At 38.7% G+C, this 26,999-nt stretch overlaps 9 non-coding genes across 9 annotated transcripts; all 9 read right to left on the reverse strand.

Moving 5' to 3' along the window:
• Positions 1–42: 42 nt before the first annotated feature.
• TRNAI-UAU (transfer RNA isoleucine (anticodon UAU)) lies at positions 43–135 on the reverse strand. Its single transcript is given in 2 exon segments — positions 43–78; positions 98–135. It is a non-coding gene; the product is annotated as a tRNA-Ile (tRNA).
• A 1,718-nt stretch (positions 136–1,853) lies between these two features.
• TRNAI-UAU (transfer RNA isoleucine (anticodon UAU)) lies at positions 1,854–1,946 on the reverse strand. The gene is given in 2 exon segments: positions 1,854–1,889; positions 1,909–1,946. It is a non-coding gene; the product is annotated as a tRNA-Ile (tRNA).
• Positions 1,947–4,640: 2,694 nt separating this feature from the next.
• On the reverse strand, positions 4,641–4,733 carry TRNAI-UAU (transfer RNA isoleucine (anticodon UAU)). The gene is given in 2 exon segments: positions 4,641–4,676; positions 4,696–4,733. It is a non-coding gene; the product is annotated as a tRNA-Ile (tRNA).
• A 3,913-nt stretch (positions 4,734–8,646) lies between these two features.
• Positions 8,647–8,739, reverse strand: TRNAI-UAU (transfer RNA isoleucine (anticodon UAU)). The gene is given in 2 exon segments: positions 8,647–8,682; positions 8,702–8,739. It is a non-coding gene; the product is annotated as a tRNA-Ile (tRNA).
• Positions 8,740–10,848: 2,109 nt separating this feature from the next.
• Positions 10,849–10,941, reverse strand: TRNAI-UAU (transfer RNA isoleucine (anticodon UAU)). The gene is given in 2 exon segments: positions 10,849–10,884; positions 10,904–10,941. It is a non-coding gene; the product is annotated as a tRNA-Ile (tRNA).
• An 812-nt stretch (positions 10,942–11,753) lies between these two features.
• Positions 11,754–11,846, reverse strand: TRNAI-UAU (transfer RNA isoleucine (anticodon UAU)). The gene is given in 2 exon segments: positions 11,754–11,789; positions 11,809–11,846. It is a non-coding gene; the product is annotated as a tRNA-Ile (tRNA).
• A 1,716-nt stretch (positions 11,847–13,562) lies between these two features.
• On the reverse strand, positions 13,563–13,655 carry TRNAI-UAU (transfer RNA isoleucine (anticodon UAU)). Its single transcript is given in 2 exon segments — positions 13,563–13,598; positions 13,618–13,655. It is a non-coding gene; the product is annotated as a tRNA-Ile (tRNA).
• Positions 13,656–25,051: 11,396 nt separating this feature from the next.
• On the reverse strand, positions 25,052–25,144 carry TRNAI-UAU (transfer RNA isoleucine (anticodon UAU)). Its single transcript is given in 2 exon segments — positions 25,052–25,087; positions 25,107–25,144. It is a non-coding gene; the product is annotated as a tRNA-Ile (tRNA).
• A 1,715-nt stretch (positions 25,145–26,859) lies between these two features.
• On the reverse strand, positions 26,860–26,952 carry TRNAI-UAU (transfer RNA isoleucine (anticodon UAU)). The gene is given in 2 exon segments: positions 26,860–26,895; positions 26,915–26,952. It is a non-coding gene; the product is annotated as a tRNA-Ile (tRNA).
• Between the last annotated feature and the right edge of the window lie 47 nt (positions 26,953–26,999).

Here is a 26,999-nt window from a genome sequence, read left to right on the forward strand (position 1 = left end):
AATCAATGACTAATGACATAAGAAAAGGAAAAAAAAACAGTATGCTCCAGGTGAGGCTTGAACTCACAACCTCGGCATTGCTCAACAGATTCTGTCTTATAAGAACCACGCGCTGACCAATTGCGCCACTGGAGCACTTTGCAGCATTAATTGGTTATGCTAGATGTGGATTTTATTCAATACAATCAGTACAGTCATAAGAATTGAAAAATAAAATCATTTTTGGTGATGAATGATGAGCAACAAAGGAACATGCATGCCAGACGGCACTTGAGTAAGCTGTCCACAGTGATAGAAAAGGTTTAAAAAATAACAACAACAATGTTATCATAATTAATGTCATATTTTAGCTTCTGTGGTCATTTTTTACAAGCTAAACACTGCAAGACTGTTTTACAGTTGAAGCAAGGATAAAATATCAACTCTAGTGATGAGACACTTGCTGTAATGACTTCCAACTCAGACGGGACTTAAACCCACAACCACAGGCTTAGGAGAACAGTGCCTTACTCATTATGCCAGTGGTGCTTACTGATGTTCTTATTTAAGACTGTTAGGTTTTTAATAGTCAATTATTTATTTTTGAGGAAAAAGTGAAGCTGTTTACTGTGTTCTTTGCATTACCAAGTCCAGCAACAAAAGTGCTGGTACTATCCAGAGCTGTCAGTATGGATTATCATGCTATATTGCAGAAAATCAATTTGATGCAACTGCTTTACCAACAGTATGTTCATCTTTTCCATTGCTGTTTTGTTGGCTGACTGAAGGAAGATATGCAGTGCATTTGAAACAAAGCAGATGTGTGCTGACAACTTAAATGCACAATCATGTTTGTGTTTTTTCTTTCTTTCTTCCATCCTTTGTAATATCATATTACATATTAAGGTAGCAGTTTATAATCAATGACTAATGACATAAGAAAAGGAAAAAAAACAGTATACAAAGATGCTCCAGGTGAGGCTGAAACTCACAACTTTGGCATTGCTCAACAGATACTGTCTTATAAGTACCGTGCGCTGACCAATTGCGCCACTGGAGCACTTTGCAGCATTAGTTGGTTATGCTAGATGTGGATTTTATTCAATACAATCAGTACAGTCATAAGAATTGAAAAAGAAAATCATTTTTGGTGATAAATGATGAGCAACAAAGGAACATGCATGCCAGATGGCACTTGAATAAGCTGTCCACGGTGATAGAAAAGGTTTAAAAAAACAACAACAACAATGTTATCATAATTAATGTCATATTTTAGCTTCTGTGGTCATTTTTTACAAGCTAAACACTGCAAGACTGTTTTACAGTTGAAGCAAGGATAAAATATCAACTTTAGTGACGAAAAACTTGCTGTAATGATTTCCAACTCAGACGGGACTTAAACCCACAACCACTGGCTTAGGAGAACAGTGCCTTACCCATTATGCAAGTGGTGCTTACTGATGTTCTTATTTAAGACTGTTAGGTTTTTAATAGTCAATTATTTATTTTTGAGGAAAAAGTGAAGCTGTTTACTGTGTTCTTTGCATTACCAAGTCCAGCAAGAAATGTGCTGGTACTATCCAGAGCTGTCAGTATGGATTATCATGCTATATTGCAGAAAATCTATTTGATGCAACTGCTTTACCTACAGTATGTTAATCTTTTCCATTGCTGTTTTGTTGGCTGACTGAAGGAAGATATGCAGTGCATTTGAACCAAAGCAGATGTGTGCTGACAACTTAAATGCACAATCATGTTTGTGTTTTTTCTTTCTTTCTTCCATCCTTTGTAATATCATATTAAATATTAAGGTAGCAGTTTATAATCAATGACTAATGACATAAGAAAAGGAAAAAAAAAACAGTATACAAAGATGCTCCAGGTGAGGCTTGAACTCACAACCTCGGCATCGCTCAACAGATACTGTCTTATAAGTACCGCGCGCTGACCAATTGCGCCACTGGAGCACTTTGCAGCAATAATTGGTTATGCTAGATGTGGATTTTATTCAATACAATCAGTACAGTCATAAGAATTGAAAAAGAAAATCATTTATGGTGATGAATGATGAGCAACAAAGGAACATGCATGCCAGACGGCACTTGAATAAGCTGTCCACGGTGATAGAAAAGGTTTAAAAAACAACAACAACAATGTTATCATAATTAATGTCATATTTTAGCTCTGTGGTCATTTTTTACAAGCTAAACACTGCAAGACTGTTTTACAGTTGAAGCAAGGATAAAATATCAACTCTAGTGATGAGACACTTGCTGTAATGACTTCCACCCCATATGGGACTTGGACCCCGTGGCTTAGGAGGGCAGTGACTTATCCATTATGCCACTTGCTGTAATGACTTCCAACTCAGACGGGACTTAAACCCACAACGACTGGCTTAGGAGAACAGTGCCTTATCCATTATGCCAGTGGTGCTTACTGATGTCCTTATTTAAGACTGATAGGTTTTTAATAGTCAATTATTTATTTTTGAAGAAAAGTTAAGCTGTTTACAGTGTTCTTTGCATTGCCAAGTCCAGCAAGAAATGTGCTGGTACTATCCAGAGCTGTCAGTATGGATTATCATGCTATATTGCAGAAAATCAATTTGATGCAACTGCTTTACCAACAGTATGTTAATCTTTTCCATTGCTGTTTTGTTGGCTGACTGAAGGAAGATATGCAGTGCATTTGAACCAAAGCAGATGTGTGCTGACAACTTAAATGCACAATCATGTTTGTGTTTTTTCTTTCTTTCTTCCATCCTTTGTAATATCATATCAAATATTACGGTAGCAGTTTATAATCAATGACTAATGACATAAGAAAAGGAAAAAAAAAACAGTATACAAAGATGCTCCAGGTGAGGCTTGAACTTACAACCTCTGCATTGCTCAACAGATACTGTCTTATAAGTACCGTGCACTGACAAATTGCACCACTGGAGCACTTCGCAGCATTAATTGGTTATGTTAGATGTGGATTTTATTCAATACAATAAGTACAGTCATAAGAATTGAAAAAGAAAATCATTTTTGGTGATGAATGATGAGCAACAAAGGAACATGCATGCCAGATGGCACTTGAATAAGCTGTCCACGGTGATAGAAAAGGTTTAAAAAACAACAACAACAACAATGTTATCATAATTAATGTCATATTTTAGCTCTGTGGTCATTTTTTACAAGCTAAACACTGCAAGACTGTTTTACAGTTGAAGCAAGGATAAAATATCAACTCTAGTGATGAGACACTTGCTGTAATGACTTCCACCCCATATGGGACTTGGACCCCCTGGCTTAGGAGGGCAGTGACTTATTCATTATGCCAGTGGTGCTTACTGATGTTCTTATTTAAGACTGTTAGGTTTTTAATAGTCAATTATTTATTTTTGAGGAAAAAGTGAAGCTGTTTACTGTGTTCTTTGCATTACCAAGTCCAGCAAGAAATGTGCTGGTACTATCCAGAGCTGTCAGTATGGATTATCATGCTATATTGCAGAAAATCTATTTGATGCAACTGCTTTACCTACAGTATGTTAATCTTTTCCATTGCTGTTTTGTTGGCTGACTGAAGGAAGATATGCAGTGCATTTGAACCAAAGCAGATGTGTGCTGACAACTTAAATGCACAATCATGTTTGTGTTTTTTCTTTCTTTCTTCCATCCTTTGTAATATCATATTAAACACTAAGGTAGCAGTTTATAATCAATGACTAATGACATAAGAAAAGGAAAAAAAACAGTATACAAAGATACTCCAGGTGAGGCTTGAACTCACAACCTCGGCATCGCTCTACAGATACTGTCTTATAAGTACCGCGTGCTGACCAATTGCGCCACTGGAGCACTTTGCAGCATTAGTTGGTTATGCTAGATGTGGATTTTATTCAATACAATCAGTACAGTCATAAGAATTGAAAAAGAAAATCATTTTTGGTGATAAATGATGAGCAACAAAGGAACATGCATGCCAGATGGCACTTGAATAAGCTGTCCACGGTGATAGAAAAGGTTTAAAAAAACAACAACAACAATGTTATCATAATTAATGTCATATTTTAGCTTCTGTGGTCATTTTTTACAAGCTAAACACTGCAAGACTGTTTTACAGTTGAAGCAAGGATAAAATATCAACTCTAGTGATGAAAAACTTGCTGTAATGATTTCCAACTCAGACAGGACTTAAACCCACAACCACTGGCTTAGGAGAACAGTGCCTTACCCATTATGCCAGTGGTGCTTACTGATGCTCTTATTTAAGATTGTTAGGTTTTTAATAGTCAATTATTTATTTTTGAGGAAAAAGTGAAGCTGTTTACTGTGTTCTTTGCATTACCAAGTCCAGCAAGAAATGTGCTGGTACTATCCAGAGCTGTCAGTATGGATTATCATGCTATATTGCAGAAAATCAATTTGATGCAACTGCTTTACCAACAGTATGTTAATCTTTTCCATTGCTGTTTTGTTGGCTGACTGAAGGAAGATATGCAGTACATTTGAACCAAAGCAGATGTGTGCTGACAACTTAAATGCACAATCATGTTTGTGTTTTTTCTTTCTTTCTTCCATCCTTTGTAATATCATATTAAATATTAAGGTAGCAGTTTATAATCAATGACTAATGACATAAGAAAAGGAAAAAAAAACAGTATACAAAGATGCTCCAGGTGAGGCTTGAACTCACAACCTCGGCATCGCTCAACAGATACTGTCTTATAAGTACCGCGCGCTGACCAATTACGCCACTAGAGCACTTTGCAGCAATAATTGGTTATGCTAGATGTGGATTTTATTCAATACAATCAGTACAGTCATAAGAATTGAAAAAGAAAATCATTTTTGGTGATAAATGATGAGCAACAACGGAACATGCATGCCAGATGGCACTTGAATAAGCTGTCCACGGTGATAGAAAAGGTTTAAAAAACAACAACAACAACAATGTTATCATAATTAATGTCATATTTTAGCTCTGTGGTCATTTTTTACAAGCTAAACACTGCAAGACTGTTTTACAGTTGAAGCAAGGATAAAATATCAACTCTAGTGATGAGACACTTGCTGTAATGACTTCCACCCCATATGGGACTTGGACCCCCTGGCTTAGGAGGGCAGTGACTTATTCATTATGCCAGTGGTGCTTACTGATGTTCTTATTTAAGACTGTTAGGTTTTTAATAGTCAATTATTTATTTTTGAGGAAAAAGTGAAGCTGTTTACTGTGTTCTTTGCATTACCAAGTCCAGCAAGAAATGTGCTGGTACTATCCAGAGCTGTCAGTATGGATTATCATGCTATATTGCAGAAAATCTATTTGATGCAACTGCTTTACCTACAGTATGTTAATCTTTTCCATTGCTGTTTTGTTGGCTGACTGAAGGAAGATATGCAGTGCATTTGAACCAAAGCAGATGTGTGCTGACAACTTAAATGCACAATCATGTTTGTGTTTTTTCTTTCTTTCTTCCATCCTTTGTAATATCATATTAAACACTAAGGTAGCAGTTTATAATCAATGACTAATGACATAAGAAAAGGAAAAAAAACAGTATACAAAGATGCTCCAGGTGAGGCTTGAACTCACAAACTCGGCATCGCTCAACAGATACTGTCTTATAAGTACCGCGTGCTGACCAATTGCGCCACTGGAGCACTTTGCAGCATTAGTTGGTTATGCTAGATGTGGATTTTATTCAATACAATCAGTACAGTCATAAGAATTGAAAAAGAAAATCATTTTTGGTGATAAATGATGAGCAACAAAGGAACATGCATGCCAGATGGCACTTGAATAAGCTGTCCACGGTGATAGAAAAGGTTTAAAAAAACAACAACAACAATGTTATCATAATTAATGTCATATTTTAGCTTCTGTGGTCATTTTTTACAAGCTAAACACTGCAAGACTGTTTTACAGTTGAAGCAAGGATAAAATATCAACTTTAGTGATGAAAAACTTGCTGTAATGATTTCCAACTCAGACAGGACTTAAACCCACAACCACTGGCTTAGGAGAACAGTGCCTTACCCATTATGCCAGTGGTGCTTACTGATGCTCTTATTTAAGATTGTTAGGTTTTTAATAGTCAATTGTTTATTTTTGAGGAAAAAGTGAAGCTGTTTACTGTGTTCTTTGCATTACCAAGTCCAGCAAGAAATGTGCTGGTACTATCCAGAGCTGTCAGTATGGATTATCATGCTATATTGCAGAAAATCAATTTGATGCAACTGCTTTACCAACAGTATGTTAATCTTTTCCATTGCTGTTTTGTTGGCTGACTGAAGGAAGATATGCAGTACATTTGAACCAAAGCAGATGTGTGCTGACAACTTAAATGCACAATCATGTTTGTGTTTTTTCTTTCTTTCTTCCATCCTTTGTAATATCATATTAAATATTAAGGTAGCAGTTTATAATCAATGACTAATGACATAAGAAAAGGAAAAAAACATTATATAAAGATTCTTCAGGTGAGGCTTGAACTCACAACCTCGGCATTGCTCAACAAATACTGTCCTATAAGTACCATGCACTGATCAATTGCGCCACTGGAGCACTTTGTAGCATTGATTGGTTATGCTAGATGTGGATTTTATTCAATACAATCAGTACAGTCATAAGAATTGAAACTGCTTTACCAACAGTATGTTCATCTTTTCCATTGCTGTTTTGTTGGCTGACTGAAGGAAGATATGCAGTGCATTTGAAACAAAGCAGATGTGTGCTGACAACTTAAATGCACAATCATGTTTGTGTTTTTTCTTTCTTTCTTCCATCCTTTGTAATATCATATTAAATATTAAGGTAGCAGTTTATAATCAATGACTAATGACATAAGAAAAGGAAAAAAAAACAGTATGCTCCAGGTGAGGCTTGAACTCACAACCTCGGCATTGCTCAACAGATTCTGTTTTATAAGAACCGCGCGCTGACCAATTGCGCCACTGGAGTACTTTGCAGCATTAATTGGTTATGCTAGATGTGGATTTTATTCAATACAATCAGTACAGTCATAAGAATTGAAAAATAAAATCATTTTTGGTGATGAATGATGAGCAACAAAGGAACATGCATGCCAGATGGCACTTGAGTAAGCTGTCCACGGTGATAGAAAAGGTTTAAAAAATAACAACAACAATGTTATCATAATTAATGTCATATTTTAGCTTCTGTGGTCATTTTTTACAAGCTAAACACTGCAAGACTGTTTTACAGTTGAAGCAAGGATAAAATATCAACTCTAGTGATGAGACACTTGCTGTAATGACTTCCAACTGAGACGGGACTTAAATTCACAACCACTGGCTTTGGAGAACAGTGCCTTATCCATTATGCCAGTGGTGCTTACTGATGTCCTTATTTAAGACTGATAGGTTTTTAATAGTCAATTATTTATTTTTGAAAAAAAGTGAAGCTGTTTACTGTGTTCTTTGCATTACCAAGTCCAGCAAGAAATGTGCTGGTACTATCCAGAGCTGTCAGTATGGATTATCATGCTATATTGCAGAAAATCAATTTGATGCAACAGCTTTACCAACAGTATGTTAATCTTTTCCATTGCTGTTTTGTTGGCTGACTGAAGGAAGATATGCAGTGCATTTGAACCAAAGCAGATGTGTGCTGACAACTTAAATGCACAATCATGTTTGTGTTTTTTCTTTCTTTCTTCCATCCTTTGTAATATCATATCAAATATTACGGTAGCAGTTTATAATCAATGACTAATGACATAAGAAAAGGAAAAAAAAACAGTATACAAAGATGCTCCAGGTGAGGCTTGAACTTACAACCTCTGCATTGCTCAACAGATACTGTCTTATAAGTACCGTGCACTGACAAATTGCACCACTGGAGCACTTTGCAGCATTAATTGGTTATGCTAGATGTGGATTTTATTCAATACAATAAGTACAGTCATAAGAATTGAAAAAGAAAATCATTTTTGGTGATGAATGATGAGCAACAAAGGAACATGCATGCCAGATGGCACTTGAATAAGCTGTCCACGGTGATAGAAAAGGTTTAAAAAACAACAACAACAACAATGTTATCATAATTAATGTCATATTTTAGCTCTGTGGTCATTTTTTACAAGCTAAACACTGCAAGACTGTTTTACAGTTGAAGCAAGGATAAAATATCAACTCTAGTGATGAGACACTTGCTGTAATGACTTCCACCCCATATGGGACTTGGACCCCCTGGCTTAGGAGGGCAGTGACTTATTCATTATGCCAGTGGTACTTACTGATGTTCTTATTTAAGACTGTTAGGTTTTTAATAGTCAATTATTTATTTTTGAGGAAAAAGTGAAGCTGTTTACTGTGTTCTTTGCATTACCAAGTCCAGCAAGAAATGTGCTGGTACTATCCAGAGCTGTCAGTATGGATTATCATGCTATATTGCAGAAAATCTATTTGATGCAACTGCTTTACCTACAGTATGTTAATCTTTTCCATTGCTGTTTTGTTGGCTGACTGAAGGAAGATATGCAGTGCATTTGAACCAAAGCAGATGTGTGCTGACAACTTAAATGCACAATCATGTTTGTGTTTTTTCTTTCTTTCTTCCATCCTTTGTAATATCATATTAAATATTAAGGTAGCACTTTATAATCAATGACTAATAACATAAGAAAAGGAAAAAAAAAACATTATACAAAGATGCTCCAGGTGAGGCTTGAACTCACAACCTCGGCATCGCTCAACAGATACTGTCTTATAAGTACCGCGCGCTGACCAATTGCACCACTGGAGCACTTTGCAGCATTAGTTGGTTATGCTAGATGTGGATTTTATTCAATACAATCAGTACAGTCATAAGAATTGAAAAAGAAAATCATTTTTGGTGATAAATGATGAGCAACAAAGGAACATGCATGCCAGATGGCACTTGAATAAGCTGTCCACGGTGATAGAAAAGGTTTAAAAAACAACAACAACAACAACAATGTTATCATAATTAATGTCATATTTTAGCTTCTGTGGTCATTTTTTACAAGCTAAACACTGCAAGACTGTTTTACAGTTGAAGCAAGGATAAAATATCAACTCTAGTGATTAAACACTTGCTGTAATGACTTCCAACTCAGACGGGACTTAAACCCACAACCACTGGCTTAGGAGAACAGTGCCTTACCCATTATGCCAGTGGTGCTTACTGATGTTCTTTTTTAAGACTGTTAGAATTCTAATAGTCAATTAAATATTTTTGAAAAAAAGTGAAGCTGTTTACTGTGTTCTTTCCATTACCAAGTCCAGCAAGAAATGTGCTGGTACTATCCAGAGCTGTCAGTATGGATTATCATGCTATATTGCAGAAAATCAATTTGATGCAACTGCTTTACCAACAGTATGTTAATCTTTTCCATTGCTGTTTTGTTGGCTGGCTGAAGGAAGATATGCAGTGCATTTGAACCAAAGCAGATGTGTGCTGACAATTTAAATGCACAATCATGTTTGTGTTTTTCTTTCTTTATTCCATCCTTTGTAATATCATATTAAATATTAAGGTAGCAGTTTATAATCAATGACTAATGACATAAGAAAAGGAAAAAAAACATTATATAAAGATTCTTCAGATGAGGCTTGAACTCACAACCTCGGCATTGCTCAACAAATACTGTCCTATAAGTACCGTGCGCTGATCAATTGCGCCACTGGAGCACTTTGCAGCATTGATTGGTTATGCTAGATGTGGATTTTATTCAATACAATCAGTACAGTCATAAGAATTGAAACTGCTTTACCAACAGTATGTTCATCTTTTCCATTGCTGTTTTGTTGGCTGACTGAAGGAAGATATGCAGTGCATTTGAAACAAAGCAGATGTGTGCTGACAACTTAAATGCACAATCATGTTTGTGTTTTTTCTTTCTTTCTTCCATCCTTTGTAATATCATATTAAATATTAAGGTAGCAGTTTATAATCAATGACTAATGACATAAGAAAAGGAAAAAAAGCAGTATACAAAGAAGCTCCAGGTGAGGCTTGAACTTACAACCTCGGCATTGCTCAACAGATACTGTTTTATAAGTACCGCGCACTGACCAATTGCGCCAGTGGAGCACTTTGCATCATTGATTGGTTATGCTAGATGTGGATTTTATTCAATACAATCAGTACAGTCATAAGAATTGAAAAAGAAAATCATTTTTGGTGATGAATGATGAGCAACAAAGGAACATGCATGCCAGATGGCACTTGAATAAGCTGTCCACGGTGATAAAAAAGGTTTAAAAAATAACAACAACAATGTTATCATAATTAATGTCATATTTTAGCTTCTGTGGTCATTTTTTACATACTAAACACTGCAAGACTGTTTTACAGTTGAAGCAAGGATAAAATATCAACTCTAGTGATGAGACACTTGCTGTAATTACTTCCACCCCATATGGGACTTGGACCCCCTGGCTTAGGAGGGCATTGACTTATCCATTATGCCAGTGGTGCTTACTGATGTTCTTATTTAAGACTGTTAGGTTTTTAATAGTCAATTATTTATTTTTAATGAAAAAGTGAAGCTGTTTACTGTGTTATTTGCATTACCAAGTCCAGCAAGAAATGTGCTGGTACTATCCAGAGCTGTCAGTATGGATTATCATGCTATATTGCTGAAAATCAATTTGATGCAACTGCTTTACCAACAGTATGTTAATCTTTTCCATTGCTGTTTTGTTGGCTGACTGAAGGAAGATATGCAGTGCATTTGAACCAAAGCAGATGTGTGCTGACAACTAAAATGCACAATCATGTTTGTGTTTTTTCTTTCTTTCTTCCATCCTTTGTAATATCATATTAAATATTAAGGTAGCAGTTTATAATCAATGACTAATGACATAAGAAAAGGAAAAAAAAACAGTATGCTCCAGGTGAGGCTTGAACTCACAACCTCGGCATTGCTCAACAGATTCTGTTTTATAAGAACCGCGCGCTGACCAATTGCGCCACTGGAGCACTTTGCAGCATTAATTGGTTATGCTAGATGTGGATTTTATTCAATACAATCAGTACAGTCATAAGAATTGAAAAATAAAATCATTTTTGGTGATGAATGATGAGCAACAAAGGAACATGCATGCCAGATGGCACTTGAGTAAGCTGTCCACGGTGATAGAAAAGGTTTAAAAAATAACAACAACAATGTTATCATAATTAATGTCATATTTTAGCTTCTGTGGTCATTTTTTACAAGCTAAACACTGCAAGACTGTTTTACAGTTGAAGCAAGGATAAAATATCAACTCTAGTGATGAGACACTTGCTGTAATGACTTCCAACTCAGACGGGACTTAAACCCACAACCACTGGCTTAGGAGAACAGTGCCTTATCCATTATGCCAGTGGTGCTTACTGATGTCCTTATTTAAGACTGATAGGTTTTTAATAGTCAATTATTTATTTTTGAAAAAAAGTGAAGCTGTTTACTGTGTTCTTTGCATTACCAAGTCCAGCAAGAAATGTGCTGGTACTATCCAGAGCTGTCAGTATGGATTATCATGCTATATTGCAGAAAATCAATTTGATGCAACTGCTTTACCAACAGTATGTTAATCTTTTCCATTGCTGTTTTGTTGGCTGACTGAAGGAAGATATGCAGTGCATTTGAACCAAAGCAGATGTGTGCTGACAACTTAAATGCACAATCATGTTTGTGTTTTTTCTTTCTTTCTTCCATCCTTTGTAATATCATATTAAATATTAAGGTAGCAGTTTATAATCAATTACTAATGACATAAGAAAAGGAAAAAAAAAACAGTATACAAAGATGCTCCAGGTGAGGCTTGAACTCACAACCTCGGCATTGCTCAACAGATACTGTCTTATAAGTACCACGCGCTGACCAATTGCGCCACTGGAGCACTTTGCTGGATTAATTGGTTATGCTAGATGTGGATTTTATTCAATACAATCAGTACAGTCATAAGAATTGAAAAAGAAAATCATTTTTGGTGATAAATGAGGAGCAACAAAGGAACATGCATGCCAGATGGCACTTGAATAAGCTGTCCACGGTGATAGAAAAGGTTTAAAAAACAACAACAACAATGTTATCATAATTAATGTCATATTTTAGCTTCTGTGGTCATTTTTTACAAGCTGAACACTGCAAGACTATTTTACAGTTGAAGCAAGGATAAAATATCAACTCTAGTGATGAGGCACTAGCTGTAATGACTTCCAACTCAGACAGGACTTAAACCCACAACCACTGGCTTAGGAGAACAGTGCCTTACCCATTATGCCAGTGGCGCTTACTGATGTTCATATTTAAGACTGTTAAGTTTTTAATAGTCAATTATTTATTTTTGAGGAAAAAGTGAAGCTGGTTACTGTGTTCTTTGCATTACCAAGTCCAGCAAGAAATGTGCTGGTACTATCCAGAGCTGTCAGTATGGATTATCATGCTATATTGCAGAAAATCAATTTGATGCAACTGCTTTACCAACAGTATGTTAATCTTTTCCATTGCTGTTTTGTTGGCTGACTGAAGGAAGATATGCAGTGCATTTGAACCAAAGTAGATGTGTGCTGACAACTTAAATGCACAATCATGTTTGTGTTTTTTCTTTCTTTCTTCCATCCTTTGTAATATCATATTAAATACAAAGGTAGCAGTTTATAATCAATGACTAATGACATAAGAAAAGGAAAAAAAAACAGTATACAAAGATGCTCTAGGTGAGGCTTGAACTCACAACCTCAGCATCGCTCAACAGATACTGTCTTATAAGTACCGCGTGCTGACCAATTGCGCCACTGGAGCACTTTGCAGCATTAATTGGTTATGCTAGATGTGGATTTTATTCAATACAATCAGTACAGTCATAAGAATTGAAAAAGAAAATCATTTTTGGTGATGAATGATGAGCAACAAAGGAACATGCATGCCAGATGGCACTTGAATAAGCTGTCCACGGTAATAGAAAAGGTTTAAAAAACAACAAAAACAATGTTATCATAATTAATGTCATATTTTAGCTTCTGTGGTAATTTTTTACAAGCTAAACACTGCAAGACTGTTTTACAGTTGAAGCAAGGATAAAATATCAACTCTAGTGATGAGACACTTGCTGTAATGACTTCCACCCCATATGGGATTTGGACCCCGTGGCTTAGGAGGGCAGTGACTTATCCATTATGCCAGTGGTGCTTACTGATGTTCTTATTTAAGACTGATATTTTTTTAATAGTCAATTATTTATTTTTGATGAAAAAGTGAAGCTGTTTACTGTGTTCTTTGCATTACCAAGTCCAGCATGAAATGTGCTGGTACTATCCAGAGCTGTCAGTATGGATTATCATGCTATATTGCAGAAAATCAATTTAATGCAACTGCTTTACCAACAGTATGTTAATCTTTTCCATTGCTGTTTTGTTGGCTGACTGAAGGAAGACATGCAGTGCATTTGAACCAAAGCAGATGTGTGCTGACAACTTAAATGCACAATCATGTTTGTGTTTGTTTTTTCTTTCTTTCTTCCATCCTTTGTAATATCATATTAAATACTAAGGTAGCAGTTTATAATCAATGAATAATGACATAAGAAAAGGAAAAAAAAAACAGTATACAAAGATGCTCCAGGTGAGGCTTTAACTCACAACCTCGGCATCGCTCCACAGATACTGTCTTATAAGTACCGCGCGCTGACCAATTGCGCCACTGGAGCACTTTGCAGCAATAATTGGTTATGCTAGATGTGGATTTTATTCAATACAATCAGTACAGTCATAAGAATTGAAAAAGAAAATCATTTTTGGTGATAAATGATGAGCAACAAAGGAACATGCATGCCAGATGGCACTTGAATAAGCTGTCCACGGTGATAGAAAAGGTTTAAAAAACAACAACAACAATGTTATCATAATTAATGTCATATTTTAGCTCTGTGGTCATTTTTTACAAGCTAAACACTGCAAGACTGTTTTACAGTTGAAGCAAGGATAAAATATCAACTCTAGTGATGAGACACTTGCTGTAATGACTTCCACCCCATATGGGACTTGGACCCCCTGGCTTAGGAGGGCAGTGACTTATTCATTATGCCAGTGGTGCTTACTGATGTTCTTATTTAAGACAGTTAGGTTTTTAATAGTCAATTATTTATTTTTGAGGAAAAAGTGAAGCTGTTTACTGTGTTCTTTGCATTACCAAGTCCAGCAAGAAATGTGCTGGTACTATCCAGAGCTGTCAGTATGGATTATCATGCTATATTGCAGAAAATCTATTTGATGCAACTGCTTTACCTACAGTATGTTAATCTTTTCCATTGCTGTTTTGTTGGCTGACTGAAGGAAGATATGCAGTGCATTTGAACCAAAGCAGATGTGTGCTGACAACTTAAATGCACAATCATGTTTGTGTTTTTTCTTTCTTTCTTCCATCCTTTGTAATATCATATTAAATATTAAGGTAGCAGTTTATAATCAATGACTAATGACATAAGAAAAGGAAAAAAAAAACATTATACAAAGATGCTCCAGGTGAGGCTTGAACTCACAACCTCGGCATCGCTCAACAGATACTGTCTTATAAGTACCGCGCGCTGACCAATTGCACCACTGGTGCACTTTGCAACATTAGTTGGTTATGCTAGATGTGGATTTTATTCAATACAATCAGTACAGTCATAAGAATTGAAAAAGAAAATCATTTTTGGTGATAAATGATGAGCAACAAAGGAACATGCATGCCAGATGGCACTTGAATAAGCTGTCCACGGTGATAGAAAAGGTTTAAAAAACAACAACAACAACAACAATGTTATCATAATTAATGTCATATTTTAGCTTCTGTGGTCATTTTTTACAAGCTAAACACTGCAAGACTGTTTTACAGTTGAAGCAAGGATAAAATATCAACTCTAGTGATTAAACACTTGCTGTAATGACTTCCAACTCAGACGGGACTTAAACCGACAACCACTGGCTTAGGAGAACAGTGCCTTACCCATTATGCCAGTGGTGCTTACTGATGTTCTTTTTTAAGACTGTTAGAATTCTAATAGTCAATTAAATATTTTTGAAAAAAAGTGAAGCTGTTTACTGTGTTCTTTCCATTACCAAGTCCAGCAAGAAATGTGCTGGTACTATCCAGAGCTGTCAGTATGGATTATCATGCTATATTGCAGAAAATCAATTTGATGCAACTGCTTTACCAACAGTATGTTAATCTTTTCCATTGCTGTTTTGTTGGCTGGGTGAAGGAAGATATGCAGTGCATTTGAACCAAAGCAGATGTGTGCTGACAACTTAAATGCACAATCATGTTTGTGTTTTTTCTTTCTTTCTTCCATCCTTTGTAATATCATATTAAATATTAAGGTAGCAGTTTATAATCAATGACTAATGACATAAAAAAAAGGAAAAAAAAACATTAAACAAAGCTGCTCCAAGTGAGGCTTGAACTCACAACCTCGGCATTGCTCAACAGATACTGTCTTATAAGTACCGCGCACTGACCAATTGCGCCACTGGAGCACTTTGCAGCATTAATTGGTTATGCTAGATGTGGATTTTATTCAATACAATCAGTACAGTCATAAGAATTGAAAAAGAAAATCATTTTTGGTGATGAATGATGAGCAACAAAGGAACATGCATGCCAGATGGCACTTGAATAAGCTGTCCACGGTGATAGAAAAGGTTTAAAAAACAACAACAACAATGTTATCCTAATTAATGTCATATTTTAGCTTCTGTGGTCATTTTTTACAAGCTAAACACTGCAAGACTGTTTTACAGTTGAAGCAAGGATAAAATATCAACTCTAGTGATGAGACACTTGCTGTAATGACTTCCAACTCAGACGGGACTTAAACCCACAACCACTGGCTTAGGAGAACAGTGCCTTATCCATTATGCCAGTGGTGCTTACTGATGTCCTTATTTAAGACTGTTAGGTTTTTAATAGTCAATTATTTATTTTTGAAAAAAAGTGAAGCTGTTTACTGTGTTCTTTGCATTACTAAGTCCAGCAAGAAATGTGCTGGTACTATCCAGAGCTGTAAGTATGGATTATCATGCTATATTGCAGAAAATCAATTTGATGCAACTGCTTTACCAACAGTATGTTAATCTTTTCCATTGCTGTTTTGTTGGCTGACTGAAGGAAGATATGCCGTGCATTTGAACCAAAGCAGATGTGTGCTGACAACTTAAATGCACAATCATTAGAGATGAGCGGGTTCGGTTCCTCGGAATCCGAACCCGCCCGAACTTCAGCTTTTTTTACACGGATCCGAGCGACTCGGATCTTCCCGCCTTGCTCGGTTAACCCGAGCACGCCCGAACGTCATCATGACGCTGTCGGATTCTCGCGAGGCTCGGATTCTATCGCGAGACTCGGATTCTATATAAGGAGCCGCGCGTCGCCGCCATTTTCACACGTGCATTGAGATTGATAGGGAGAGGACGTGGCTGGCGTCCTCTCCATTTAGATTATAAGAGAGAGAGATTTACTGGAGCTTAGGACTAGGAGGAGTACTGTAGAAGTGTAGAGAGTGCAGAGAGTTTACTAGTGAGTGACCACCAGACAGTGCAGTTTATTTAATATATCCGTTCTCTGCCTGAAAAAAGCGATACACACAGTGACTCAGTCACATACCATATCTGTGTGCACTGCTCAGGCTCAGCCCAGTGTGCTGCATCATCTATATATATTATATATCTGTCTGACTGCTCAGCTCACACAGCTTATAATTGTGGGGGAGACTGGGGAGCACTGCAGTGCCAGTTATAGGTTATAGCAGGAGCCAGGAGTACATAATATTATATAGTGAGTGACCACCAGACAGTGCAGTTTATTTAACATATCCGTTCTCTGCCTGAAAAAAGCGATACACACAGTGACTCAGTCACATACCATATCTGTGTGCACTGCTCAGGCTCAGCCCAGTGTGCTGCATCATCTATATATATTATATATCTGTCTGACTGCTCAGCTCACACAGCTTATAATTGTGGGGGAGACTGGGGAGCACTGCAGTGCCAGTTATAGGTTATAGCAGGAGCCAGGAGTACATAATATTATATAGTGAGTGACCACCAGACAGTGCAGTTTATTTAATATATCCGTTCTCTGCCTGAAAAAAGCGATACACACAGTGACTCAGTCACATACCATATCTGTGTGCACTGCTCAGGCTCAGCCCAGTGTGCTGCATCATCTATATATATTATATATCTGTCTGACTGCTCAGCTCACACAGCTTATAATTGTGGGGGAGACTGGGGAGCACTGCAGTGCCAGTTATAGGTTATAGCAGGAGCCAGGAGTACATAATATTATATTAAAATTAAACAGTGCACACTTTTGCTGCAGGAGTGCCACTGCCAGTGTGACTGACCAGTGACCTGACCACACTGACCACCAGTATAGTTAGTAGTATACTTATATTGTGATTGCCTGAAAAAGTTAAACACTCGTCGTGTGACTTCACTTGTGTGTTGTTGTTTTTTTTATTCTATAAAAATAAAACTCATTCTGCTGACAGACAGTGTCCAGCAGGTCCGTCATTATATAATATATAATATATACCTGTCCGGCTGCAGTAGTGATATATATATATTTTTTATATCATTTATCATCCAGTCGCAGCAGACACAGTACGGTAGTTCACGGCTGTGGCTACCTCTGTGTCTGCACTCGGCAGGCAGTCCGTCCATAATTGTATACCACCTAACCGTGGTTTTTTTTTCTTCTTTATACATACATACTACTACGACATCTCTTTATCAACCAGTCTATATTAGCAGCAGACACAGTACAGTACGGTAGTTCACGGCTGTGGCTACCTCTGTGTCTGCACTCGGCAGGCAGTCCGTCCATAATTGTATACCACCTAACCGTGGTTTTTTTTTCTTTCTTCTTTATACATACATAGTTACATAGACATCTCTTTATCAACCAGTCTATATTAGCAGCAGACACAGTACAGTACGGTAGTTCACGGCTGTGGCTACCTCTGTGTCTGCACTCGGCAGGCAGTCCGTCCATAATTGTATACCACCTAACCGTGGTTTTTTTTTCTTTCTTCTTTATACATACATAGTTACATAGACATCTCTTTATCAACCAGTCTATATTAGCAGCAGACACAGTACAGTACGGTAGTTCACGGCTGTGGCTACCTCTGTGTCTGCACTCGGCAGGCAGTCCGTCCATAATTGTATACCACCTAACCGTGGTTTTTTTTTCTTTCTTCTTTATACATACATAGTTACATAGACATCTCTTTATCAACCAGTCTATATTAGCAGCAGACACAGTACAGTACGGTAGTTCACGGCTGTGGCTACCTCTGTGTCTGCACTCGGCAGGCAGTCCGTCCATAATTGTATACCACCTAACCGTGGTTTTTTTTTCTTTCTTCTTTATACATACATACTACTACGACATCTCTTTATCAACCAGTCTATATTATTAGCAGCAGACACAGTACAGTACGGTAGTTCACGGCTGTGGCTACCTCTGTGTCTGCACTCGGCAGGCAGTCCGTCCATAATTGTATACCACCTAACCGTGGTTTTTTTTTCTTTCTTCTTTATACATACATAGTTACATAGACATCTCTTTATCAACCAGTCTATATTAGCAGCAGACACAGTACAGTACGGTAGTTCACGGCTGTGGCTACCTCTGTGTCTGCACTCGGCAGGCAGTCCATAATTGTATACTAGTATCCATCTCCATTGTTTACCTGAGGTGCCTTTTAGTTGTGCCTATTAAAATATGGAGAACAAAAATGTTGAGGTTCCAAAATTAGGGAAAGATCAAGATCCACTTCCACCTCGTGCTGAAGCTGCTGCCACTAGTCATGGCCGAGATGATGAAATGCCAGCAACGTCGTCTGCCAAGGCCGATGCCCAATGTCATAGTACAGAGCATGTCAAATCCAAAACACCAAATATCAGAAAAAAAAGGACTCCAAAACCTAAAATAAAATTGTCGGAGGAGAAGCGTAAACTTGCCAATATGCCATTTACGACACGGAGTGGCAAGGAACGGCTGAGGCCCTGGCCTATGTTCATGGCTAGTGGTTCAGCTTCACATGAGGATGGAAGCACTCAGCCTCTCGCTAGAAAAATGAAAAGACTCAAGCTGGCAAAAGCAGCACAGCAAAGAACTGTGCATTCTTCGAAATCCCAAATCCACAAGGAGAGTCCAATTGTGTCGGTTGCAATGCCTGACCTTCCCAACACTGGACGTGAAGAGCATGCGCCTTCCACCATTTGCACGCCCCCTGCAAGTGCTGGAAGGAGCACCCGCAATCCAGTTCCTGATAGTCAGATTGAAGATGTCAGTGTTGAAGTACACCAGGATGAGGAGGATATGGGTGTTGCTGGCGCTGGGGAGGAAATTGACCAGGAGGATTCTGATGGTGAGGTGGTTTGTTTAAGTCAGGCACCCGGGGAGACACCTGTTGTCCGTGGGAGGAATATGGCCGTTGACATGCCAGGTGAAAATACCAAAAAAATCAGCTCTTCGGTGTGGAGGTATATCACCAGAAATGCGGACAACAGGTGTCAAGCCGTGTGTTCCCTTTGTCAAGCTGTAATAAGTAGGGGTAAGGACGTTAACCACCTCGGAACATCCTCCCTTATACGTCACCTGCAGCGCATTCATAATAAGTCAGTGACAAGTTCAAAAACTTTGGGTGACAGCGGAAGCAGTCCACTGACCAGTAAATCCCTTCCTCTTGTAACCAAGCTCACGCAAACCACCCCACCAACTCCCTCAGTGTCAATTTCCTCCTTCCCCAGGAATGCCAATAGTCCTGCAGGCCATGTCACTGGCAATTCTGACGAGTCCTCTCCTGCCTGGGATTCCTCCGATGCATCCTTGCGTGTAACGCCTACTGCTGCTGAGCTGCTGTTGTTGCTGCTGGGAGTCGATGGTCATCCCAGAGGGGAAGTCGTAAGCCCACTTGTACTACTTCCAGTAAGCAATTGACTGTTCAACAGTCCTTTGCGAGGAAGATGAAATATCACAGCAGTCATCCTGCTGCAAAGCGGATAACTGAGGCCTTGACAACTATGTTGGTGTTAGACGTGCGTCCGGTATCCGCCGTTAGTTCACAGGGAACTAGACAATTTATTGAGGCAGTGTGCCCCCGTTACCAAATACCATCTAGGTTCCACTTCTCTAGGCAGGCGATACCGAGAATGTACACGGACGTCAGAAAAAGACTCACCAGTGTCCTAAAAAATGCAGTTGTACCCAATGTCCACTTAACCACGGACATGTGGACAAGTGGAGCAGGGCAGGGTCAGGACTATATGACTGTGACAGCCCACTGGGTAGATGTATGGACTCCCGCCGCAAGAACAGCAGCGGCGGCACCAGTAGCAGCATCTCGCAAACGCCAACTCTTTCCTAGGCAGGCTACGCTTTGTATCACCGCTTTCCAGAATACGCACACAGCTGAAAACCTCTTACGGCAACTGAGGAAGATCATCGCGGAATGGCTTACCCCAATTGGACTCTCCTGTGGATTTGTGGCATCGGACAACGCCAGCAATATTGTGTGTGCATTAAATATGGGCAAATTCCAGCACGTCCCATGTTTTGCACATACCTTGAATTTGGTGGTGCAGAATTTTTTAAAAAACGACAGGGGCGTGCAAGAGATGCTGTCGGTGGCCAGAAGAATTGCGGGACACTTTCGGCGTACAGGCACCACGTACAGAAGACTGGAGCACCACCAAAAACTACTGAACCTGCCCTGCCATCATCTGAAGCAAGAAGTGGTAACGAGGTGGAATTCAACCCTCTATATGCTTCAGAGGTTGGAGGAGCAGCAAAAGGCCATTCGAGCCTATACAATTGAGCACAATATAGTAGGTGGAATGCACCTGTCTCAAGCGCAGTGGAGAATGATTTCAACGTTGTGCAAGGATCTGATGCCCTTTGAACTTGCCACACGTGAAGTCAGTTCAGACACTGCCAGCCTGAGTCAGGTCATTCCCCTCATCAGGCTTTTGCAGAAGAAGCTGGAGACATTGAAGGAGGAGCTAACACGGAGCGATTCCGCTAGGCATGTGGGACTTGTGGATGGAGCCCTTAATTCGCTTAACAAGGATTCACGGGTGGTCAATCTGTTGAAATCAGAGCACTACATTTTGGCCACCGTGCTCGATCCTAGATTTAAAGCCTACCTTGGATCTCTCTTTCCGGCAGACACAAGTCTGCTGGGGTTGAAAGACCTGCTGGTGACAAAATTGTCAAGTCAAGCGGAACGCGACCTGTCAACATCTCCTCCTTCACATTCTCCCGCAACTGGGGGTGCGAGGAAAAGGCTCAGAATTCCGAGCCCACCCGCTGGCGGTGATGCAGGGCAGTCTGGAGCGACTGCTGATGCTGACATCTGGTCCGGACTGAAGGACCTGACAATGATTACGGACATGTCGTCTACTGTCACTGCATATGATTCTCTCAACATTGATAGAATGGTGGAGGATTATATGAGTGACCGCATCCAAGTAGGCACGTCACACAGTCCGTACTTATACTGGCAGGAAAAAGAGGCAATTTGGAGGCCCTTGCACAAACTGGCTTTATTCTACCTAAGTTGCCCTCCCACAAGTGTGTACTCCGAAAGAGTGTTTAGTGCCGCCGCTCACCTTGTCAGCAATCGGCGTACGAGGTTACATCCAGAAAATGTGGAGAAGATGATGTTCATTAAAATGAATTATAATCAATTCCTCCGCGGAGACATTGACCAGCAGCAATTGCCTCCACAAAGTACACAGGGAGCTGAGATGGTGGATTCCAGTGGGGACGAATTGATAATCTGTGAGGAGGGGGATGTACACGGTGATATATCGGAGGGTGATGATGAGGTGGACATCTTGCCTCTGTAGAGCCAGTTTGTGCAAGGAGAGATTAATTGCTTCTTTTTTGGGGGGGGGTCCAAACCAACCCGTCATATCAGTCACAGTCGTGTGGCAGACCCTGTCACTGAAATGATGGGTTGGTTAAAGTGTGCATGTCCTGTTTTGTTTATACAACATAAGGGTGGGTGGGAGGGCCCAAGGACAATTCCATCTTGCACCTCTTTTTTCTTTTCTTTTTCTTTGCATCATGTGCTGATTGGGGAGGGTTTTTTGGAAGGGACATCCTGCGTGACACTGCAGTGCCACTCCTAAATGGGCCCGGTGTTTGTGTCGGCCACTAGGGTCGCTAATCTTACTCACACAGTCAGCTACCTCATTGCGCCTCTTTTTTTCTTTGCGTCATGTGCTGTTTGGGGAGGGTTTTTTGGAAGGGACATCCTGCGTGACACTGCAGTGCCACTCCTAGATGGGCCCGGTGTTTGTGTCGGCCACTAGGGTCGCTAATCTTACTCACACAGCTACCTCATTGCGCCTCTTTTTTTCTTTGCGTCATGTGCTGTTTGGGGAGGGTTTTTTGGAAGGGACATCCTGCGTGACACTGCAGTGCCACTCCTAGATGGGCCCGGTGTTTGTGTCGGCCACTAGGGTCGCTAATCTTACTCACACAGCTACCTCATTGCGCCTCTTTTTTTCTTTGCGTCATGTGCTGTTTGGGGAGGGTTTTTTGGAAGGGCCATCCTGCGTGACACTGCAGTGCCACTCCTAGATGGGCCCGGTGTTTGTGTCGGCCACTAGGGTCGCTAATCTTACTCACACAGCTACCTCATTGCGCCTCTTTTTTTCTTTGCGTCATGTGCTGTTTGGGGAGGGTTTTTTGGAAGGGACATCCTGCGTGACACTGCAGTGCCACTCCTAGATGGGCCCGGTGTTTGTGTCGGCCACTAGGGTCGCTTATCTTACTCACACAGCGACCTCGGTGCAAATTTTAGGACTAAAAATAATATTGTGAGGTGTGAGGTATTCAGAATAGACTGAAAATGAGTGTAAATTATGGTTTTTGAGGTTAATAATACTTTGGGATCAAAATGACCCCCAAATTCTATGATTTAAGCTGTTTTTTAGTGTTTTTTGAAAAAAACACCCGAATCCAAAACACACCCGAATCCGACAAAAAAAATTCGGTGAGGTTTTGCCAAAACGCGTTCGAACCCAAAACAGGGCCGCGGAACCGAACCAAAAACCAAAACACAAAACCCGAAAAATTTCAGGCGCTCATCTCTAACAATCATGTTTGTGTTTTTTCTTTCTTTCTTCCATCCTTTGTAATATCATATTAAATATTAAGGTAGCAGTTTATAATCAATGACTAATGACATAAGAAAAGGAAAAAAAACAGTATACAAAGATACTCCAGGTGAGGCTTGAACTCACAACCTCGGCATTGCTCAACAGATACTGTCTTATAAGTACCGCATGCTGACCAATTGCGCCACTGGAGCTCTTTGCAGCATTGATTGGTTATGCTAGATGTGGATTTTATTCAATACAATCAGTACAGTCATAAGAATTGAAAAAGAAAATCATTTTTAGTGATGAATGATGAGCAACAAAGGAACATGCATGCCAGATGGCACTTGAATAAGCTGTCCACGGTGATAGAAAAGGTTTAAAAAACAACAACAACAATGTTATCATAATTAATGTCATATTTTAGCTTCTGTGGTCATTTTTTACAAGCTAAATACTGCAAGACTGTTTTACAGTTGAAGCAAGGATAAAATATCAACTCTAGTGATGAGACACTTGCTGTAATGACTTCCAACTCAGATGGGACTTAAACCCACAACCACTGGCTTAGGAGTACAGTGCCTTATACATTGTGCCAGTGGTGCTCACTGATGTCCTAATTTAAGACTGTTAGGTTTTTAATAGTCAATTATTTATTTTTGATGAAAAAGTGAAGCTGTTTACTGTGTTCTTTGCATTACCAAGTCCAGCAAGAAATGTGCTGGTACTATCCAGAGCTGTCAGTATGGATTATCATGCTATATTGCAGAAAATCAATTTGATGCAACTGCATTACCAAGAGTATGTTAATCTTTTCCATTGCTGTTTTGTTGGCTGACTGAAGGAAGATATGCAATGCATTTGAACCAAAGCAGATGTGTGCTGACAACTTAAATGCACAATCATGTTTGTGTTTTTTCTTTCTTTCTTTCTTTCTTTCTTTCTTCCATCCTTTGTAATATCATATTAAATATTAAGGTAGCAGTTTATAATCAATGACTAATGACATAAGAAAAGGAAAAAAAACAGTATACAAAGATGCTCCAGGTGAGGCTTGACCTCACAACCTTGGCATTGCTTAACAGATACTGTCTTATAAGTTTCACTTGCTGACCAATTGCGCCACTGGAGCACTTTGCAGCATTAATTGGTTATGCTAGATGTGGATTTTATTCAATACAATCAGTACATTCATAAGAATTGAAAAAGAAAATCATTTTTGGTGAAGAATGATGAGCAACAAAGGAACATGCATGCCAGATGGCACTTGAATAAGCTGTCCACGGTGATAGAAAAGGTTTAAAAAACAAAAACAACAATGTTATCATAATAAATATCATATTTTAGCTTCTGTGGTCATTTTTTACAAGCTAAACACTGCAAGACTGTTTTACAGTTGAAGCAAGGATAAAATATCAACTCTAGTGATGAGACACTTGCTGTAATGACTTCCAACTCAGACGGGACTTAAACCCACAACCACTGGCTTAGGAGAACAGTGCCTTATCCGTTATGCCAGTGGTGCTTACTGATGTCCTTATTTAAGACTGATAGGTTTTTAATAGTCAATTATTTATTTTTGAAAAAAAGTGAAGCTGTTTACTGTGTTCTTTGCATTACCAAGTCCAGCAAGAAATGTGCTGGTACTATCCAGAGCTGTCAGTATGGATTATCATGCTATATTGCAGAAAATCAATTTGATGCAACTGCTTTACCAACAGTATGTTAATCTTTTCCATTGCTGTTTTGTTGGCTGACTGGAGGAAGATATGCAGTGCATTTGAACCAAAGCAGATGTGTGCTGACAACTTAAATGCACAATCATGTTTGTGTGTTTTCTTTCTTTCTTCCATCCTTTGTAATATCATATTAAATATTAAGGTAGCAGTTTATAATCAATGACTAATGACATAAAAAAAGGAAAAAAAACATTATACAAAGCTGCTCCAGGTGAGGCTTGAACTCACAACCTCGGCATTGCTCAACAGATACTGTATTATAAGTACCGCGCGCTGACCAATTGCGCCACTGGAGCACTTTGCAGCATTAATTGGTTATGCTAGATGTGGATTTTATTCAATACAATCAGTACAGTCATAAGAATTGAAAAAGAAAATCATTTTTGGTGATGAATGATGAGCAACAAAGGAACATGCATGCCAGATGGCACTTGAATAAGCTGTCCACTGTGATAGAAAAGGTTTAAAAAACAACAACAACAATGTTATAATAATTAATGTCATATTTTAGCTTCCGTGGTCATTTTTTACAAGTTAAACACTGCAAGACTTTTTTACAGTTGAAGCAAGGATAAAATATAAACTCTAGTGATGAGACACTTGCTGTAATGACTTCCAACTCATACGGGACTTAAACCCACAACCACTGGCTTAGGAGAACAGTGCCTTATCCATTATGCCAGTGGTGCTTACTGATGTCCTTATTTAAGACTGATAGGTTTTTAAGAGTCAATTATTTATTTTTGGGGAAAAATTGAAGCTGTTTACTGTGTTCTTTGCATTACCAAGTCCAGCAAGAAATGTGCTGGTACTATCCAGAGCTGTCAGTATAGATTATCATGCTATATTGCAGAAAATCAATTTGATGCAACTGCTTTACCAACAGTATGTTATTCTTTTCCATTGCTGTTTTGTTGGCTGACTGAAGGAAGATATGCAGTGCATTTGAACCAAAGCAGATGTGTGCTGACAACTTAAATGCACAATCATGTTTGTGTTTTTTCTTTCTTTCTTCCATCCTTTGTAATATCATATTAAATATTAAGGTAGCAGTTTATAATCAATGACTAATGACATAAGAAAAGGAAAAAAAACAGTATACAAAGATGCTCCAGGTGAGGCTTGACCTCACAACCTTGGCATTGCTTACCAGATACTGTCTTATAAGTTTCACGTGCTGACCAATTGCGCCACTGGAGCACTTTGCAGCATTAATTGGTTATGCTAGATGTGGATTTTATTCAATACAATCAGTACATTCGTAAGAATTGAAAAAGAAAATCATTTTTGGTGATGAATGATGAGCAACAAAGGAACATGCATGCCAGATGGCACTTGAATAAGCTGTCCACGGTGATAGAAAAGGTTTAAAAAACAACAACAACAATGTTATCATAATAAATGTCATATTTTAGCTTCTGTGGTCATTTTTTACAAGCTAAACACTGCAAGACTGTTTTACAGTTGAAGCAAGGATAAAATATCAACTCTAGTGATGAGACACTTGCTGTAATGACTTCCAACTCAGACGGGACTTAAACCCACAACCACTGGCTTAGGAGAACAGTGCCTTATCCGTTATGCCAGTGGTGCTTACTGATGTACTTATTTAAGACTGATAGGTTTTTAATAGTCAATTATTTATTTTTGAAAAAAAGTAAAGCTGTTTACTGTGTTCTTTGCATTACCAAGTCCAGCAAGAAATGTGCTGGTACTATCCAGAGCTGTCAGTATGGATTATCATGCTATATTGCAGAAAATCAATTTGATGCAACTGCTTTACCAACAGTATGTTAATCTTTTCCAATGCTGTTTTGTTGGCTGACTGAAGGAAGATATGCAGTGCATTTGAACCAAAGCAGATGTGTGCTGACAACTTAAATGCACAATCATGTTTGTGTGTTTTCTTTCTTTCTTCCATCCTTTGTAATATCATATTAAATATTAAGGTAGCAGTTTATAATCAATGACTAATGACATAAAAAAAGGAAAAAAAAACATTATACAAAGCTGCTCCAGGTGAGGCTTGAACTCACAACCTCGGCATTGCTCAACAGATACTGTATTATAAGTACCGTGCGCTGACCAATTGCGCCACTGGAGCACTTTGCAGCATTAATTGGTTATGCTAGATGTGGATTTTATTCAATA

This window comes from Pseudophryne corroboree, unplaced genomic scaffold, assembly GCF_028390025.1.
Source record: "Pseudophryne corroboree isolate aPseCor3 unplaced genomic scaffold, aPseCor3.hap2 scaffold_1303, whole genome shotgun sequence".
NCBI lineage: Eukaryota > Metazoa > Chordata > Amphibia > Anura > Myobatrachidae > Pseudophryne > Pseudophryne corroboree.